At 38.0% G+C, this 20,511-nt stretch overlaps 1 long non-coding RNA gene across 1 annotated transcript in view; it reads left to right on the forward strand.

The window, feature by feature from the left end:
• Window positions 1-14,942: 14,942 nt before the first annotated feature.
• Window positions 14,943-20,511, forward strand: part of LOC120508688 — a 30,861-nt gene continuing 25,292 nt past the window's right edge. The window contains exon 1 of the long non-coding RNA XR_005629049.1: window positions 14,943-15,037. This is a non-coding gene — a long non-coding RNA (uncharacterized LOC120508688). The remainder of the gene's footprint in view (window positions 15,038-20,511) is intronic.

Below are 20,511 nucleotides of genomic sequence, written 5' to 3' on the forward strand. Positions count from 1 at the left end.
TGAACGTACATATTTCAACCAAGTTGTCTTTCACTCTTCTTTTCTAATTTAAGCAGATTGAGCTCTCTGAATCCCAAAGTCAAGCATTTTTTTTCCCCAGTCCTAGAAGAAATTTCTGAGAGTCACTTTATATCTTTCTGGTATAGTGCTTCTCTACTGATTTATCCTTGCTCTTCAGCATCCTTAATTTTTTATTTTTTTTTTTAAAGTAGAGGTATTTTGCAATGCCTGGTATCTAGAAATCTAATGAGCTGTAAATGTTTGAAGCTCTAAATAAATTTAGTGACCAAACTTTTCCAGCCAGAGGCTATGAGAGAGAATCTCTCATTCTCCCTTGGAGTCCATAAAGGAAGACAATGGTAAACAAAGCTCTCAAACTACCAAAATCAGTCATCTTAGAAGGGGAAGACTAATTTTTTTCCCCCTTTCCATTTAAAATTATGTCATAGACTTAAAAAAAAAAGGCACAATTTTAATGGAAAAGGAGGAATACATTCCAGAAAAACCAGAGTTTCATGTTTGTCTTTCTCCAGGGAGTTCCCTAATCTAAATGTGACAGGGTGAAATATATTTTTTCAATGTCTCTTAATGACTGTCCATGATATCATGTGTCTGTTTCTCTCTTTATGGGGCACAGCCTGTCCTTCTCAAGATTATTTGATCCACCAGTGTTTCCTTTCCAATTCAGAAAAAGGTGGAAAGAGCAGTACAGAGGAGGACAAGACTGGTAGATTGGTAGCTGTAGGGCAGTAAAGACTGATTATCAATAGGAATGTTAGAGAAGAACTGTGTGCTCTTCAAGAATTTTTAAGACTCTTGATAGAAGAAAAGTAGGGAAAAAATAGAAGTAAATAAAGTTTTGGATAGGAAGAGTATTATCCTGTCTCTTGTGAACTTTTCCTTTGCAGGAGTCTCTGCCCTGCTTGGGAGTTAGAAATTAGAGTCATAGGCAGAAAATAAAGATGAATAAATAACTAGGGAAGAAAAGAAACAAAAATCAAAAGATCTTCACTCTGGCAATGTTTCTAGAATATCTTGGTGAATACCTGATGAAAAGACAACAGCATAATGTGGAATGTCAGAATTTGTTTTCTGCTAAGAGGAGAAGGTGGATATTTTACTAAGTTGTGGGTTTTTTCCCCCCTAAATCTGCCTTTAGCAACCCAAAACTTTGTAACAATGAAGAGCATTACATGTTTATATATATCTGTGTGTGTGTGTGTGTGTATGCAGGCTTTTGATATAGCTTTAAGGACATTTTAGTCTTTTTCTCCCTCCTTCTCTCTTACCATCTCTTCCCCACCTGTTTGGTTTAGCAGTTGTGTTTCACTTCCAGCAATTATGTATTATGCATGCACAATTCAGCAAAGCTAACAAGAGTTCTGCAGCACACTATCTTTGTACATAAGTACTCCTCTTGAAAGCATAAAATCAGACTGCAATTGTTTAATAACAACTGCTTTTGTAATAACAAAAGAAATTGGACTCTGAGACATATTTTATGGGGACATGAGCCCTGATACTTTGTTGTTTTTTTATTAGTCTCATGGTTTGTGGTTATACACAGAAAAATACTTAAAGGAATTATTTGTTTTGCCCTGAAATTGTCCTTTCCTATGTGTTCAATGCTCAGTATAAGTTCCCAGTTTGGTTAGTGTTGCACTCACTTGATTTATACTCCTGGGTTTGCTTATATAGGTAGGCATATTTCTGAACAACCTACAAATTAAAGTCTTAAAATACTAGAGCTTTGCTAATATTTTAATGCAATCAAAATGTACTGGTTTTAGAGAGGATATTTTTCAGAACTTGTAACAGGAATTGGACTTTGGATTTTTTTTGTAACTCACAAATCTCTAATTTTGGTCTTCTAAATGTACCAGGAAGACAATTGTTCCCTTAAATTGAGAATTTCTGGACATGTGTGACTGTTAAATGTGAAATAGTTTTCATATGAAAATAATAAAAAGAGAATCTCAACTATGATGAGCATTTAGGTACCAATAAAACATTTACAGGAGAATGTCAGTGTTAGTGGTTGGTGGCTCAGAAATTCATTGACAGATGGAAAGGAGTAAACACATTTTGTCCTTCTTCAAGGTATGCTAACATTTGCCTTCCAGGAGGCATTTCTGACTTAGAGGACAATTCCTGGTTCTGGGGGAAAAACAGAAAAAAAAAAAAGAAAAAAAAGAAAAACCCACTCCAACAATCTCTTCCTTCTATTTTGGATCACTGCTTGAGCTTTAAAGGTGGAATGAAATAGGAATAAAGAGGAGCACATCTGGACAAGCAATAAAAATAAAGAGTCCAAAATCTCTTACCATATTCTTATATAAAATAGAAGCCAACCAGTGAGATGAGAAGAATAATTACAGTGAAATTATAATCTTTTATCTGTTAACAGTCCAATCATGCAGACAAGATATAAAGACATTTACAAAATCTTGTAGTGCAATTTTTCATTTCTACTGATTTTTTTTTCTTTTTAAAACCTGAGCAACTTAGTAAAAATAAAACAATTCACTTAATGTCTCCAAGTTGCAGAATCTGCACTTTAAGTTGAATTTTTTTTCTTAATTTTCTTAACTAAAAATGTTTTTCATCTGAAGCCCAATTCCTACAACATCAGCAAAGCAAGGGGAAAAGAAAATCCTACTTTGACAGCGTGTCTGTTTCTTCATTTTGTATTTGGAACAGCTCTGATCTGCGAGCAGGCTCTGACTTTGTGAGGAGCAGAGATGGGACCTGGGGTAACGCACGCTCCGTTTCTGTGCTGGCTGATGACAGCAGAGCTGGGTGAATGACAGAGCTGGAGCCAGGAGGGAATCAAACACGGCAGCAGCTGCTGCCACGGGCTCCTCGCTGCGACTGCATGCAGGGGACTTCAAAAGCTGGAGTTCTCCAGGGATTCCTTGAACTTGTCTTTGTTTTTCCTTTTGTTGTTATTGTTGCTCTTTCCCCAGTCTTGACTCTCTGCTTGGCTTTTCTGTATTGCTGCTTCTTCTTCTCATCCCTTCTGAGACAAATTGGGAAGCTGTGAATATCTCCTGGTCTCATGTCTTCAGAGGATATGAATTTTTAGTCATTATTATCATCCATAATCATCATTATTTCTTTGCATTTATGTAGTGCTGTGGGTCTGGCTAATGGTTTTAGAGAACGAGGGCAAGGAAGGTCGTAGCCTAAAGGATTTTACAGTCTATTTGTGACACAATCAACATCACAGTCAGCACAGTCTGGGAGCCGAGGGGAGCACTGGGATAATGAAGCCAGAGGAAAAGAAAGTACCATTTAGAGTGTGTTTTCCTCTTAACTTGTCTGTTTATTGACTTGCCTTACCTTGCAACAAAAAACTTCTGTGAGTTTGTCTGGTCAGGCGTGAAATTGGCAGCAGAAATGTAGAAGGATAAACAAACACAAAGGCCAAAAAAACACCCCAGACAGACTTCATGCACTTACATTCAACTCAAGCTGAATGAGTTGAACGTAAGTGCATGAAGTCAGAGCCACCAGCACTTTTTTTTTCCCTTTAAGGTATTCTCATTTGGATCTGGAAATTTAGGAAAGCAGAAATTACCAGTCCAGTGTGGAAGTCAGCCCATCTCAGCCAGTAGCATGTCTTAGACCACTTGGTTTAGAGATGAGGACCTCTCTGGTTGACAGTTTTGTAGTTATCTGTCCTAAGAATAGGTCTGGTCTCTGATGGCTTCAGACACACATCACTGCAAACTTTTAAATTGCAAAACATGTATTTTTTCATGGTACTCACCCATACCTTCTCTCTTGTGACACAAGTGACTATAGGAAAGGGAATCAAACCACTTAGAAAGACTACCATTTTCTTAGCTGATAGCCCCAGGATAGTGTCAGCCCATGTAATCCACTTAAAGTGGGGGTAACACATTTTTTGCAAATGAATGAGTCATTGGAATAAATGCAGGCATCCAGGGGTTACTGTAAAATAGATGGAATGGAACAACCAGTGAATTTGCACTGATACTTACATGGGAATCTCCTGGTTTTACTAAAGGGACAAGCTGGTCTGGAAAGGGACAAGAGCTGCAGAAACATAATGCAATCTAGGAGCAAGAAAAAGTGTCTTCTTTCCTAATATATTGGTCAGAAAATTGAGGAGAGGTGATTTTTTTTGGGTTCTGTCTGAAGATCACCTGCAAATTTCAGCTAAGGAGATCGTGGCTCTGTTTAATGGAGCTGGGTGCCATGAACAGATTAAAAACACTTCCATCTGTTTCTGGGTGCAATTCAGCATAATTTAAGGCAGAGCATGATCTTCTGTGTCATTCCCCCTTCCCCACCACACGCATGCACATTAAGATCAATGGAGATTTGCAAAGGTTTTGATTTGCTAGAGTTTGTGATGGGACTTAGACATTTTCCAAAGTAATGAATTATTTGACTCCCACTTCAGGTCAAAATTGTGAAGTACTCAGCCTTTTCACAGCAATCATCCTGATAATCTTGTTTTTCTTTACAGAGAAGGCAAAGTCTGTGTACAGCAAGGCAAAGCAGCTTACAGAGCATTTGTGTAAAATTTATTCTGATTTTTTTCCACAAAAGCTTTTAAGAATGTCCCTTTTTAAAAGAATGCTAGGAGAAAAAGGTTTATCTCTGAGTTAAAAAAAAACCAAACCTTGCATATTTGCTGAGTTATCAAGATGCCCTCTATGTTCATGTTCTCATTCTTTAAATTATATTTCTTCTGACAAACTCATTTTCAGTCACAGTAATGAGCAGATAAACAAGGGGTAGCAGTGGATAGCTGCAGAGCGAATAGAATAATTCAGAAGGGGAACTTTTTTCCCTGAAGAGCATGTCAGGTCCTAAAAAATTATGCATCTAGCCTTGAGATATGCAAGCCATATGCATAAATAAATAAGCTTTTGAATGCACACCATAGGTTTTTGGCAGTGCTGGAGATACCAGGGTGGGGGGGGGGGGGGGAGGGGGAAGAAAAAGTCAATTTTTTCTGACTATTGAAGATGTATAATTATTGGGTGCAGTAATTAGACAATGAAGCTGTTCCTAATAAATCTGTCTTATGGCTCTTGGAACTTTGGTAGCCATGAAGATGAGGTTTGTGTTGTACACTTTACAGTCTTCTGCTGAGCATATTGTCAGTTTATGAAATTTTGAAGAGGCATGTGTCCATCCCATAACTTCACCATCAGGGGCAGAAGAGACAGAAGTTAATAACATTAAGAGATACATGGCCTTTTCAACAAACAACTGCATGACAAATTGTACTCTTCATATATGTTTCCAATTTGTACATACTTCTTTGCTTGAAATCTTTAAACTAATTTTGATTCTTGCATCACACCAGTAACATCAGTGTGAGACTGGGCACTGGCACTAGAGAGAGACAGAAAAGCAATCATAGATTCTCCTAATCACTCTCCTGTTTTTTGTCTTTGGTTTGGACACATCACCAATGCAGTTTTATTCCTGAAGACCTGGGCACTGTGTTGGCCAACAGAGAGTACATGCTAAATGCAGTAAGAATAAAGCTGAAATTTTTTTTCTACCAACCTGTAGAACCCCAAGCATTACTCTTAGGTAGTGAGAAGAGAAATGGAAAATTGACAGTGTGCAGAGGGACTGGGTGTGTTCTGGGACACAAAGCTTGTGATGTCCCATGCTTTACACACCTGAGATCTGCTGCTTTGTGAAAATGGTGCAAAAAGAACCTGGGTGTTGGTTTTAATGTAATGGACATGGTGGTTTATACCTATTGAGATCTCATTCAGTAGCACTTGTTTCCACTGGGGGATGGGCAAGGTATTTAGGCATCTGTTTTGGTAGACAACTCAACCACCTCCATTGCTTTTATTGGGACAACTTCCATTCCTACAAGCTTGGTGTATAAGCATCTGTATTTGAAAAAAAAAACCAAACCAAAACTAAATTCACCCTTATTCTGGACTTGATTTTCTCAGCAGCTTTTGAGGGTGATTTCTGAAGATTAGGTATAAATATCAAAAGGATTTAGATTGACAGTAAGAGACTCTGGATTGAAATGAAAACAGGGAAAAATATAAAAAGATAAATTTATGATCTTATAATTCTGTTGAGTCCCAGCAAGCTAGAGCACATAAACTTTTAAATGCTAACATAGGGATTTTAAAATCAATGGAGTGTTTAATAGAATTCTGTACAATGCATGCAAAATTGAGGAAATGTGGCAACAGGCAAATTTGGAATGAGTGAAACCCTGAATGTGGCTTGGTTACATAATTAAAACTAGACAAACAAAGGAAAATGTCAATAATCCAACCAAGAAGTCACACAAATATAGATTGGTGTCTCGCTATCAAGGAAAAAAAACCAAACTAATCAAAACAAACCCACAGATTGGAAAGCAGATGACATTTCAGGAACTGGTAAGAATAAAAAGGATTTTAAGTAAGAGTCATATATGAATTGCTCCAATTATGCACTGAACTCCCCAGTACAGGATTGAGTTGAGGGAGCACCTGGGATGACCTGATACATCATATGTCTGCCCTCAGGGGTGTCCAGTACTAGATGTAAAGTTTTCTCTCCTAAGAGACCAGGAGCAGAGGATTAAAATAAAAGTGAGAAATGCAGATATGATGCTGCTACAGCAGAGGAATTTTTGTTGGGATGACCTTGTCTGTGATATGTTTGGGAGGTCTGAGGCTGAGAGGTTGGCAAAGATATCTTAAATGCAAGATATTTATGGTTTGGCAAAACAAGAACAAATCCAGCAACAGCCATGCTGATTGCAGACCAATCCTTTCCATCACAGAACTTATCTTTCCTACAGAAAGGAACATTATTCACCTCTTCCTGTAGCTCATGCCCTGATGTGCCTTTCCTAGATGCCCAAATGGGTTGGTTTTCCTCTGGACCCCTATGACAACAGCAGACAGAAAAGTGGAATTTGTCATGGACAATTAGGTCCAGCTGAGGGACTGTCTTGTCATGCAGACAAAACAGAAACTGCCTCAGTTTCTGATTCAGCTACTTCTGTTATGGGATCACAACTGATGTTCCCATTTTTTTCCATCTTCCTCTTGTCCCCTTATACAGCAGAGATTCATTCAGGTTCAGCAGACCCTCATCCAGGCTGGGGCATCTCGTTGGAATAGCAGTTACAAACAAGCCTGTTCTGTGATTACAGTGACAGAAGTGTGCCTGATCTTAGGAGTTTTAGGAATTAAAATGGACTCTGCAAATAAAAGGGTTGAAGAGTAGCTATTTTCATAGATTATGGAGTACTTTAAAAAGAAGTGCTTGGATTAAAGGAGTCTTGGTTTTATTTTAGAAGTCAAAGACATGTCATACCTTTTTAGCAAAATGTGATTAATACAAAATTTCACAGTCAATTCCTAATATTAATATGAAAAACCAGGCAGAATAACCAGACTGGATAAAAATCCAGTCATCTGGATTTTTCACTTCATCATGTATTAATCCCTCTGAATGAAAGGTATCAGATGCAATTTTCAGGTAACATCACATGAGCTGGTACTTAACAGTTCTCTTTTCTGACTGAACAGCAGTAGGTCTGCTAAGATTTAGTCCAATGAATTTATTTCACCAGAAGACTCCTGGCTCTAGCAAATGGCCCCAGAGGAGTCTGATTTTGTTGGAATTTGGTTCTCAAAGCACAGCTTCAGTGTGAATTCTTTGATGCCATATGAAGGCTGTATTTACATGGTGACAGTCTCTTCTGCAAGGCCACCAAGGATATCTGTGTGGTCCTGGCTGGTTTTATGGTCCCTTCAGAAAAGTTACTGTGACACTTTTAGCTTCTGCCATGTTTGTAGAAAACTGCCCCACAAATCCCACAGAAGAGATGGGGAAGGGTTTGTACCCCATCCCTACCCCAGACCACTCCAAACATTTGCTAATGCAGTCACACCTCTTCCCTAACCCAGGTAAAAGGTCTGTACACTGTCCATGCTCATAAATTTATTTCATACAAGCAGTTTAAACTCCTAAAACAAACCAATTTTCTCTCCTGTCTAAAAATAACATTGTTATACATCATGGCTAGCACTTCTTTTTTCTTCAAACTGAAAAATAATTAAGACCTTCATCCTTTCCCTCCATCTCCCTGCCCAGCTCTATATCTCAATCCATTTTTGCATTGCTATTACCAGTTTTAATTCATCCATATTAATCCTGTGGTGACCTTCAATGATTTCAGTGCAGTCAGTCCATGAGATGAGCCTGTAAGGCTCAGATGATTTGTAGGACAGGTTTTTTTTCATTGCTGATGTTCTTAAAGAAAAATAGTATTTTGCCCAAAGAAGGATGAAAATACATTTTCCTGACAGGCAGAGAGGGAACATTTTTGTTATGATTGAAAAAAAAGTCTCAAAAGTTGTGGGTATAAAAAAATGATGAAATTGGGATGCAAAATTATTGAGAAGAGGTTAGGGGAACTTGCTGCACAAGCAGAGTGCCAATACTCTGGGCCTGTTTCTGCCAGCATGGATATTGAACAGGGATTTTGTGTGTATGTGTTTCTGGTCTCAGAAATGTGTTAATGCTACATATTGTGGCATTAACACATCAGAGCTTGTCCTTTAAGGCCAAGGAATCCCCTGCCATGATTTCACTGCCCACAAGAGCAGGGGTGGATGCTCATAGGGGGGCTTTGTGTACCTTAGGGAGTTCACTGCCAGCAGCTATGGGAAGGCTGTGAGAATCCAAAAGATAAACTAGTATGGATTTACAATGGAAAGGGGCCAACACTCACTGTGGTTACTGAGCACTCAGAACACTGTAAAATCCCTATGATGCCTCTAATTGAAGAAACAAAATAAAAAGTGTTTTCTCTATGTAAACACACAAAATTAGACCTTAATTAATCTTCTAATCTGAGAATGAACTGGTTGCACACAGGGTTGTAGTGTCCTTAAGAACAAAGTGCCTTAACATTGTTCATATGTACATACATATTATACAGGGAGTGTCACTGAATGCAGTCAGCTGCTCTTGTATGTGAGTACTGTTTAACCAGCAGGGATGACAAAATCTGTCTGCTTATTGCTGATTCTCAATTCATGTTTGATCAAAGCCCCACTGATACATCTATCAAACTTGCTGCTAACTTAATCCCTACTGCTCTCATTTCAAATGACTGAGTCATTTCCCCTTGTTATGTTCAGCCTGCTGTAAACACTAGCACTTTCTGTAAGTCTCTCTTTTCACTCTGCTGTTTAATAATCTACCCAGCTTTTTTTCCATGACAAATGTGTTCATATTTCTGGAAATTTTCATGCTTATTGCTTTTGTCATTTAAGCCCTCCTAGCACTGTTGCCCTCTGTTACCTTCTCTGTTGTGTACTTGTGCCCCTGTGATGTGAACAAATGCTCATCTCTCTGGATTTTCATGCTTCCTTTTCCTATGTGTTTCTAATTACATCCCACAATTTACAAGTTGTCAGTATGAAAAATTATTAAATATAATGACTATCTGTGATGAATTTGTCCCATTTTTGGGTTAAAACCCAATTTCTTCATCACATAAACATTTATTCTCCTTTATTCTAAATTTACCAAATAATAAGACTGGTCTTAATGTTTGGATTCAATTAACTATTATGTCCCTAGGCAAATTTTAAGGTAAAACTTGACTAATTCTTTTCAGAGATGTGTGATACATCCTCAGGCAAAAAATCTGCTTGGTTATTTTCAAGCTCCTGAGCCTTCATGCAAAGTATGAGCATTGCCTCTTAATCCTCCTCATTTTACATCTTATTTATTTTTTGTTGTACAATAGCAGTTGTGTCATAAAACTGACTAGGAGTGGAAGAACAGTTTAGTTAAAGACAACAAAAAAATCCATCAACCAGGGTTTCAGTTGTAGACATGCATCTTTATATATATAATATAAACACTATGTAGTTATATATGTGTATATATATTATATTTAAATATAATGTATTATATTATTACTTTTATATGTTATTATTATTATTTTAGAGAAGCAAGTAATCAACACATATGGTATTGGGAATATACACAAGCTACCCATAAAAATGATTGAGATTAAAAGCAATTTAAAAATCTAGGAAATATAAATTCATATAATGACAATTGGATTTTGAGAGAAATCTTGTGGGTTTTTTTCTTTTGTATTTCCAATGGCCAGAATGAAAGTCCTCATGATTGATGTTAGCTTTCAGTTCTATGACTTGTTCCAGTTTGTGTCACAATATTTGACTGATGTAGGAGTGTATTGTTCTTTGTTTGGATTTTTTTTTACTCAGTGATGTGTGACAGCATCACTTTGAAATCAGTACAGAAGCAGGGCAACATGTCAGCTTGATTTATTTAGCTGTTTTTCTGTTAACACTCCTCATCATGTTGGTAGAATGATCAGGTAGCTGGCACTAATGTCATTATGCAAGGGGCATTTTATTCATTCAATGAATATATATAATATTGAAAAGAAAAAAAAAGTGTTTTCCCCATATTTGGGAAGACATCTTCGCAGGAAGTTGGCCAAGACATGCCAGCCACCAAGAAAGTGGGTAAGACCAGTTGGATGAGCTATCCTGTCTGATTTGATACCAACCAGATATTTTGCAAGCTGCTGAGTCACAAGGAAATACTGATTTCAATAGTAGCCTGTTACACAAACTGAGTCTTCATTAGTTTTCCTCAGCAGACAGACTCCAGTACCTGTAGATAATAATTTTATTGCGTTTCTGGAAGTTGCATTTCCCTGGACATCATGGTATCTGGATTACAAATTAGTTACTGATATTACACAGTAATTTAAATAGGGCAAATAAAACAGCACTTAAAGATCTTTTCCCTGGTTTGAGTTCTTGTTATCAGTTGTCATTTTACCCAGGTCTGGTTTATATTGACAGTTTCTATTGCCATTGGTGGGCTTACTCTTGAGTCCTCTTCACCAGCAATCACCATGTTAATTTTGACAATTTTCAAGACCATTTGATATCTTATGGGTTCTTTTAATCCTTGAATGAAAAATGTCTCCAGTTTTAGGAAAGAGTTCATCAGCCTTGCTGTATCCAAACAGCTGTAGTTAGGATGATCTGTAAGTTTGGTTTGAAAGAAGGGGCAAAGCTGTCTGCTGATTGCACTGGGAATATCTCACAAGTGTCAAGCCTTCACTGAGTGTAAATTAAACACCAGTCTTTCTGATTAATTTACGTAGGTGTCACCAGCTTGTTCAGGTTTTCAATTAATTCCTCCCACCACCTCCCACCCCAATTCCAAATGGCTAGAATTAGAAAACAGAATTTCATTCTGAGCTGCAAGTGCACAGCTCTCTGCTTGAAATGCCCAAGAGGGCAGGTAGAGATGTCCCTTGCAGGGTGTGCACATAAACAGCTTCACTCACTGACAGGAGAGTCCCACAATTGCAAGGAATGACTTCAGTAATTTTAATTTTATTTCCCAAACTCTTAAAAGCACAGAAGAAATTGGATGGAGAGTTGTCTTCACTCTTATTATTCTCCTATTCTCTATCATACATTTTTTTTTTTTTTTTGCTTTTGTTTTTTAAAGTTATACTGGAATAATTTGAAAGGACAATCTTTCTCTGTATAGAGACACCTGATTTCACTCTTATTATTCTCTTATTCTCTCTCATACATCTTTTTTTTTTTTGATGCTTCTGTTTATTAAAGTTATACTGGAATAATTTGAAAGGACAATCTTTCTCTGTATAGAGACACCTGATATAGCACATTACTACCACAGTATTAAATAAGAATTTTAAAAAAAAACTTCTGCTGTAAACTTTCCTCTTCTTTCAGTAATATGCTGTTGTTTTCCTTTTATAGATAAATATATATATTTTTTTAGTTCTTGGTGGTGAAGAGTCTTTCCCGTGGGATAAGAGAACAATTTTGAGAAAAACATGAGAAGAATCTGACTTCACCTGTTTATTTTGATCATTTCATCAATCCTGTGGTGCCCTTGAGTAAACATTTTCTTTTAAGTGTTTCATTGCCATCATTCCTCACGTCCTCTGCAGTATGAGTTTTTCAGCTCTCTCATGAAAGCTTCATATATATTCATCTTAAAAGAAGCTCACACTGCACCACTGATCCTTGCTTTGCTCTCACCTATAATTCTTTTATGCTTAATAGATTTTATCCGTGGACAAGTATTGTTTTAGGCTTTTTGCCAATGTTTAGTCCTGTGAGCCAGTTTTCTACACAAAGCAGTTACAGCAGCTCTCTGTGAAGAATGTTCTGGCCTTGGCTTATACTGAGAGATCTAAACCAGCAGACCTGCACAGAGTAATATGTAGTGCTAAAAAAGACATAAATCATTCTTTGCCACGAATGAAATGTTTTAACTTTTGTAAAGTAGTATTCAAACTAGAAACTGTTGAGTTTCCACTTTTCCTAACCACTTTGAGAAATAAGGACAGAGCCCACATTTCTCAGACTGCTTTGTCCCTCTGGTTGGTGCAGTGTGGACTTGGACAGTCTATGTCATAGCTCCCTGTTAGCTCCTCATTATAAGAATGAGAGAGAGCTGAGTCATAGCCACAGTTCAGTTTACAATGTGGACAGAGGGATGCTGAGATCTACACACTCTGCAAACCTGGGAGAATGGATGTCCTTGTTTTTTCATACATTTATTGTGGGGAAAGATGAAGGGGGTGGTTTTTTTTTTGTTCGTTTGTCTCCTCTCTGTTGTTTCTGAAGTTGATATCCTGAAAAACAGGAACATGCTATTCCAAAGTGTTCCTCACCTCCCACATTAGTTTAACAGATCCTGCAAAAACATTTTGTATAGCAAGAAAAAAAAATGTAATCCTTAGGATAACCTGAACAACATTTCAATAGGCAGCATATTAATAAAGTTGAAAAATATTTGGAAAAGTAAAGCTGCAAGTCAAAGAGCATTCATTTCAGAAACAAAGGTGTTCAGGGAGAAGTGTCTGTCTGTGTGGAGGGGAAGGTCATCCATTCAATCTTTGCTGTTACTTCATTAGCTCTGGTTATGGGACACATGACAAATATGGCAGGATGGGGGAAAAGAGGAGAATTTTTAGTCACTGGTCAGAGTACAAAGGATCTGATATTAATGAAGAGAACTTTATCTTCATTACTGCTCTACTGAGAGAAAGCAGAGTTGTCTGCAAAATTTTACTGTTATTTCAAGACATAATGGCCAGAGCTGGTTTTTTTTTCCTTTTTTTTTTTTTTTAATTTGCATTTTTAAAATAATTTTTCACATTAAGTACTTTACCAACTCATATGCAAATAATTCATCAGGGATCTTTATCATGGTCAAGCAACTAGTTTAATCTGAAGAACTTAAAAGCCCTAGCAAAGTCAGAGAAGCCAGAATGGTGAGCACATGCCAAACTGAATCTGAGCAGAGATTACTGTTCAGTGTTTCTGTGCTGCTTTATGGAGAGAGATGATGTCAGACAATGCCAATGGCCCTCTTTTTTCACCCTAAAAAACATTTATTTGGATTGCACCATGCTTATTGTTTCTAGTCTTCCAGTCTGTAAAGATATCAGATAAAAGTCCACAGAGGTGTCTTCTGTTATTTGTAAAGCTTCTTTAACCATGCCACTTTCACCTATGGTCTTTGAAAGCAAACTAAAGTACTAATTTAGACTAAGAAGAAAAAGGGGGAAAAGCCAGTATTGCAAAGAGTTGACTGATATTTCTGTGAGTATGCTGACACATCTAACACGGACCTCAAAAGGGGAAAGTTTTCTCATGGTAAAAGAAGAGGAAAATAGAAAAATAAAGCCTGAATTGCATATTTACTTTCCTCATTGAGTTCTATGAGTTTTTACACCTCTGGATCTGTTTCCCCAACTACAAAATGTCACAGATGTCCTCTGTTTGGACTCTGGGAGGAAATACATCAACTTACCATTTTTTTGTTGAGCTTTAGAAATGTTACATGGTGATTGTTTCATGTTTGGGGTTTGTTTCACCTGTTTTCAGGCTGGCTATATGGAGTCTCAGTAACTGGAGAGGGAATATTAAAAGCTTGTGGCATTCGAATGGCCGATATAGAACCAGGAGCCATTTCTCTAAAGTTTTACTCTTTCCCCTCTAAAATAGCATTTTTGAGAGACAGATAGTAGTTCTATATATTTATATAGGTGTTTATGTTTGTGCTTAAGAATACTCTGAATCATATCAATTATGAGAAATATATTAAATGTACTGGTGCCAAATCGATTTATGTCAAGTATTATTGATTTCAGTGAAGTTTCAGCTCAAGATATTTGTGTGGTTTATTTGTTCATTATTTTTACTTGTGGCATTTCTAAAATCTAATTTAAAAAAGGATTTATCTTTATGTCAAATAAAATGTTTTTATTTTAAACACTTTCAGCCTTAAAAAGTACAAGTGGAAGACACTAATTGTGGGTTAAGATGCGTAAATTATTTTTTCAACATGTATAATTTCAACAAAATTAAATTAAGTCTTTCAATGGTATCTTTTTTTAATATAAAACTGTTGAAAACAGCATGGTGCTATAAAATGTCATTTTGTTTTCTACTTTCATCAGAAAGGAGACACAAATGAAAAATAGGTAGAAAATGTTGTTTCCTACTACCTTTCAAGAAATGTGGTTCCCTAATCAAACTGTTCAGATTCCCAGAATCACAGTGAATAGCAGTTAATTTTAACTCCATGTACAATAGGCTTCATGTGACTCTTTTTGACCCTAAGAAATTTTTTAAAAGCCCTGACCAAAATCACAACAGACCTGGTAAATGTTTTTTTTCTCTTTTAGATTGGAGGTGATAATTGGTAACTAGAGGCAGACGAATGGTTGTTATTAGTAAACAAGAATCAGCAGGAAGCTAAGAAAATCAGTAATTGCTTTTTTGTCAAAGAGAAAGTGCCTCCACCTGGTGTAGAAACATACAAAGCACCATGGGAGAACACCAATTTGGAAGATACGCAGTAGAGAAAGGGTTTTTTGTACTTTTGAAATGTGGCCTCTATTACAGTGTAGGCTGTTTTTGGATCCTGACTACAGCTGAGGAATTCTTGGGATGACAAGGTGAGTGTTAATGACTAGTGAGGGGCTTCAGAGCATCAGGAAAAAAGCATGGCCTGGACATATGGGACTGACCAGCTGCTTTGGTGATCCAACCTGATGTGACAATCTGTGTGGTGGGAATTCAGCAAGCCTGGTGCCAGGACTGGGAGTCAGAACAAAGTATGACATGCATGAGGGGGAAAAAGTTTTGAAATTTCAGTCTCTTTTGGTTTTATTGTTCTTTGTTTTGCTGCGACCACCCCACACCCCTAATGGCAAGGATCATCTTTGCTTTAATTCCAGGGCAAAATGAATGAGCCATTGTAGCTTCAGTGGAATACTGGGGTATGAATGAAACTCAGAACTAGATGTGTGCTTTTTTCCCCCCTTTTTTACTTCTTCCCCCCGTTATTATGTAGCAGGCAGCAAAAGAAATGGGCTGACCATTTTGCTGCTTGCTTCCAACCTGCTGGATTATTTCTAGTTGGCTGGTCACATCTCCTACACCTAGTGATATAAATGATGGGCTTAGTTAAAATGGTCTGTGCTTTTTAATTTATTTTCCTTTTTTTATTAAGACAATCCAGCAGATTGCTTTATTTTTCTCAACTGCAGCAGAAAGAGCATGAGTGAACATGCCTGGACTCCTGGTCCCTGGAGAGTAATTACACATTTGTGCAGACATGCTCCTTGACCCTGTACTAAAAGGCTAATCCTAGAAAAACAGGGCAATGAGGTCTTTCATTTGTGTGCTTTCTGTGTTGTGCCATTCTCTTTCACCAGGTTTGTGGTGATGTATTGCTGGGTGCTTTTTCATACAGTCAGGTTGCTTCCTCCTGCATCTCAACCCTTTACATACAGGTGTATATTAGCTCCCTCAGTGTGTACATATATATTTATACTAATATCTGAGGGAAATAGCGCCCTACTGCTTTTTAGCAGCAATTTTGCTAATCTGAAAAAGGATACTGACGCTGAATTCTGAATCTCTTTCTGTAACAAGCCCTGTTGCAGAAGAGCTGAGTTTCTGCTATGCTTGGTGTGGCCAGGTACTTCAGAATCTGGGTTTTGGAGCCAATGATCTAGTCAAAACTTATGCTAATTAAAAGATATTTCTATTTTTGTCCTCCCTAATTCTTTCAATGTATTCCCTCCTACTTGATTCTATCTCCCCAAACTTGTGTAAAACGAAACAAAACTAATATGGGCAAAGTAGGGGGGAAGCTCCTAAATAGTGTGTCAGATGGAAGTCATGAACTGAAGAAAAATTTCTCTAATGTTGTAGTGTTGTAGCACTAAATTCTAGTGCCTGATCTTAAGGCTTTTTTTCTTTTATTACTGTTGTGGATAGCAAGTCTAATTAAGAAAATAAAGTTGAAGTTCATGTGTGTGCATGCACATTCAGTTCTGCCTAATAACTTTTGAACTTGTTGCCCAATTTGATATGATTTGACCATTTGTGTGGGGTTTTTTATCTGTTTGGGGTTTGTGTTTAGGAGCGCTGAGGTTTTTGAGGGGCAGGGTTGTTTGTATGTTTTTGGGTTTAGATGTTTTATTTTGTGGGTTTTGTTTGTTTTTCTAATGGAATCAATCACTGAATAAAACTGAAGAGGAATGAGTGCTTCCCAGGAGAGAAAAGCTAGAGGGGTAAACTCATCTCTGGGTTTACATACCAAAGAATCCCTGCTTTTTAAATTCAGACTATTCTCTGTCCCAGGAGCATTCAAATGCTGGGATAATGGAGCCACCTTGCTTCCCTCTTGGGTTGTTGTGGAATAATTCGCAATTTAAGAGCAAATTATACAAATTCTAGGGTGTGATGTAAGTTAAGGGTAAAAACAATATAAGTATATTTTAAAACCCCCTAACCCTTAAATGTTTCTTACTCAATAATGGAGCATAAACCTGCAAATGAAAAATAAACTTGAGTGTTCTGAGATAATTCTCAAAAAAGCATTAAAAGGATAACTTTAGATAAAAATGAGATTGTTGTGGAACAGAACTGTGCAAATGGCTGTTTTCTCAGTTAATTCGCAATTTAAGAGCAAATTATCCAAATTCTAGGATGTGATGTAAATTAAGGTTAAAACCAATATATTTTAAAACCCCCTAACCCTTAAAATGTTTCTTACTCAATAATGGAGCATAAACTTGCAAATGAAAAATAAACAGTGTTCTGAGATAATTCTCAAAAAAGCATTAAAAGGATAACTTTAGATAAAAATGTTATTTGAAAAGAATTGCCTTGATTCAATTTGTAAGTCAGAGCTCTTTCTCCATTCATGCCCCAATAACTTTAGATAAAAACGTTGCTATTTGAAAATAATTGCCTGTTCCCAATGGAGGTAGTGGTGCCAGTTTTTTGAGGTCAGTTTAACAAAAGTAAAACCACTTCTGATTTATTTATACTTTCAACCCACCATATATAATTTTTTTTTTTTTGCTTTTGGGAGCTAGCAAGGAAAATGTCAGTCTTGCTCCTCAGCAGCCATCTAGACTTGACTCAATTTCTAAGTCAGAGCTCTTTCTCCATTCATGCCCTTACATGAAAGAGCTCAAGGTTTCTTGAAGCACTATTGAAGGACTGGCAAGCAGAGAGGTTTGGGAGCTGGGAATGTTTGAGACAGCAGACTTTGTGCGTGGAATTCACAGGGCTGATTTCTGTGGAAGGAATGCAGCAGGTGAGCTGTCTCCACTGATTTCAGGGGGCATCCAGAGAGATTAAGGGGTTAACCTGCCTGGTGGCTGTAATTGCTCATAGCTGAGATGTGTGTGCACTGTGCTTGGTGTACCAAGTGTGGCAGCTGATCCACAGTGTGAGGACTCATTCTGCAGAGAGCAGGCTCTGGAAAGGCCCTAAACAGGACTTGCTTTGCTGACTTACACTGCTCTGTTCAGGTCCTCTCTGGGGCACACTGGGGTGTCCTTGCTGGCTCGGCTCACTGAGGAGGAGTTGGCCAGCTCTGTGCTGGCACTGAGGAGGTTTTTCTGCCTGCTCTCGCTGCTGGCCTGCTGCCTGCTTTTGCAACCAGCAAGGCAGGGACATCCTCCCCAGCAGCTCAGATCTAAATCCCAGATATGGAGATTGATTTCCAGCACAGCCTGTGCTGTGTGTAAATCCTGGATCAAACAGGCTAATCACTGTTAATCACTGCTAATCAGCATGATGGTGCCTGTAGACCTTTGCAGCTCTGCTTACTGGCTAGGGGGGACAAACTGCCAGTAGATGCTAAATCATTAACAGTTGCTGTTGAATTTAAGTAGCTGGTGGTGGTGAATTTAAGTGACTAGTGCTACTGTCATACACTGCCAGGAAATGAAATATTCCAGAGCTATGGCATCGCTGCGCATTTTTCTCAGCACGACTGTGATTCAGGCTGAGAAGCATTCATCTGCCTCAGCACATGAGCAAACTTAGTGGAAGAACTCCTTCCAAATAAAACACAGAGTGCTGTACTGCTTATTATTATTTGAGATTTTTTTTTATAACTCCATCATAAGTTATGTTGCAGCCCTCTGCTACCTGCAGTTTAGCATTTGCACTCAGCATTTTGGCTGAAAGGAGGAGAAAGGAAAGGAAACTAATGCTGGATCTCGGACTCCATTATCTATCCTTGTTGTTTACTGTATGGTTTATTCTTGGATAGCTATGGAATTTGGGAAACTTTCCTAAGGCTACTGTGATTTTCATGCTTTTATTCGCACTACACGGGTTTGATTGTCTTTCCTTTATTTTTTTTTTCTTTTCTATTTCTTTCTTTTAATTTGCAAATTGTATTTCAAAATAGCAAGGCAATGTGGCAGGTTGTATAGTTGGAGAGAATTATGGCCCCTCTCTGGTAGTTAATGTACCCTGAGCTTTTGGCTTAGGTGCCTCATAATGCCACATGAGGCATGTGGAAACTGCTCAGAAACACATTTGTTAGCTGTCATGTCAGTGCTTAATTATATCTTACTTCTGTTTCAGTGCATCATGCATAAGTCTGCTAAATGTTCTGTGTGAATCCAAACCTGATTTATAGGCACAAAAGTACCTTAGAGAATACCAGTGGAATAAAAGAACTCCCTTTAATGTGCTTTGCTATCTGCAGAGATCAAATTTAGTGTAACTTTGTTAATCTTTGAATCGGTAAACAATATTGCATGCGGTGTGTAGCTTTAATTTAAGCAGATTGCTTACTTAGATCTTGTTCTCAGGTGTGCTGTGAAAATGAAATTTTCTTTCTTTGCTAGATTGAAGAGTTGAAAATATGGTGTGTGTGTGTTTCTAGATCCTCTGCTGCTGCAATTCAGGGCAGTTTCCAAGCCATGACAATACCACTGATTTATACCATCTAGTGTTCAGATTTTGCTGCTGTTGGTGATGGGAAACAAAACACCATTTTGAGGCTGCAGCTTTCTCTCCCTGCAAGTCCCTGAACTAAGGGAATAGGGAGGGCAGCAGGGAGGAGACTGTGCTTAGGTAAGGAAGTGAGGTCTTGCTGCTGTGTGCTGGGGGTGTTGCTGCATTCTTCTCAATAAATTATTTTAGTTCTCTCAGTTGGTGGCAGCGGCTTCAAGATGCCATAAGTGCTTTTGCTCTGAAATGAGATTTACCGAGTGCATGAGCCTGGAGCTGCTGAATGGTTGAGGGGACTAAGGGCAAAGTAGTATCACGACATTTGGAGAGAGACATTCTTATTTGTCCTATGATGCCAAATCAAGGAGTTTGTTTGCTGTTTACCAGTGAGGATAATGCAATATCCCACTGCCTATCCAAACACTTGTAGGGATACTGGATGAAGGCATAAGTCTTTCCTGCTTTGAAACTTGTGGTAAGCCTCATGAAGGGTTTCAAAGTGAGTCTGTTGCTTAGACTGTTAATACACAGGGGTTTCTCTCATTGATAGCTGAAGCCTGTGCCTCCTTGTGCTCCTTATCTGATCTGATACATGTGAAAGGGTGTTAGGCCTGGAGTTTGCCGAATACCTGGAAGCTCTAAAAGATACTTCTGAAAGGGCTGGGTGGTGGAACTGAAACAGCTCACCTCAAATTTCTTGGTAAAGGAAGACAACATGCTCAAAGCATGTGAGAAGGTGATTGTAAGGGGATTGTCTTTCCTGAGAAACTGGTCAACCATGAAAACCTGTCGGGGTATCCATTGAAGAGATCAGGAGTCAGTGGTTCCTCTTGGAGTGGCATTTAAGTGAGCGAGGATATAAGGTGAGGCTCTGTCTGGAATCAGCCTGTGGGAATGCACACCTTTAAAGAACATGATTTCTTTCACACTATGAAAGTGAAACTAGCAGTGAAATCTAGAGATTATACCAAGTTTATTTCACAAATTAAATTTTACTTAAACCAATAGACTTTTTACAATAGCTCACCTGACCTGAAATTTTATCCCTCATAGCTTATGGCTATCAATGGGTGGTGTAACAGGAGCAAGTGGAAATAACAAAGGTCAGAAATGGGCTTTTAAATATCAGTTTAGAATTGGAGAAAGCTGTGGAGAA

This window comes from Passer montanus, unplaced genomic scaffold, assembly GCF_014805655.1.
Source record: "Passer montanus isolate IOZ18808 unplaced genomic scaffold, ASM1480565v1 scaffold1, whole genome shotgun sequence".
In the NCBI taxonomy this organism is placed as follows: domain Eukaryota; kingdom Metazoa; phylum Chordata; class Aves; order Passeriformes; family Passeridae; genus Passer; species Passer montanus.